At 32.6% G+C, this 365-nt stretch overlaps 1 protein-coding gene across 1 annotated transcript in view; it reads right to left on the reverse strand.

Moving 5' to 3' along the window:
- Positions 1-88, reverse strand: part of ZCCHC7 (zinc finger CCHC-type containing 7) — a 34,187-nt gene extending 34,099 nt beyond the window's left edge. Inside the window, exon 1 of the mRNA XM_057385941.1 lies at positions 49-88. The gene's annotated coding sequence lies outside the window, so the exon portion shown is untranslated. The remainder of the gene's footprint in view (positions 1-48) is intronic.
- Positions 89-365: the final 277 nt, after the last annotated feature.

Below are 365 nucleotides of genomic sequence, written 5' to 3' on the forward strand. Positions count from 1 at the left end.
TTAATAAGCAACAAAATAAAGAATTACAATATGATTTGATTGTTTTACCTCTAAGTCTTTATGAGAGATGGACCATTCCACACCAACTTTTCCTGAAAGACAAAAATAAAATTATATTTAATTCATGTGACTATTTGAAATATTCAACATGATGTGAGATATTCAATAGGTGAGATATTCAACATGATGATTACTGCACTTATTGAAACTGCTAACAGATTTTGATGCATTTAAGAAGAAAAACTCGTTCTGTCTTTTTTAAAGGAAAATGATTGACCCACTGACCAAATCTGCTTCCCAAATCTGCCCTGAGTATCAGCACAGCCCAAAAATTGGAGCAGTTATTCTGACACCACACTCTTGTC

This window comes from Malurus melanocephalus, unplaced genomic scaffold, assembly GCF_030028575.1.
Source record: "Malurus melanocephalus ecotype Western Australia unplaced genomic scaffold, MMel_1.1 scaffold_890, whole genome shotgun sequence".
NCBI lineage: Eukaryota > Metazoa > Chordata > Aves > Passeriformes > Maluridae > Malurus > Malurus melanocephalus.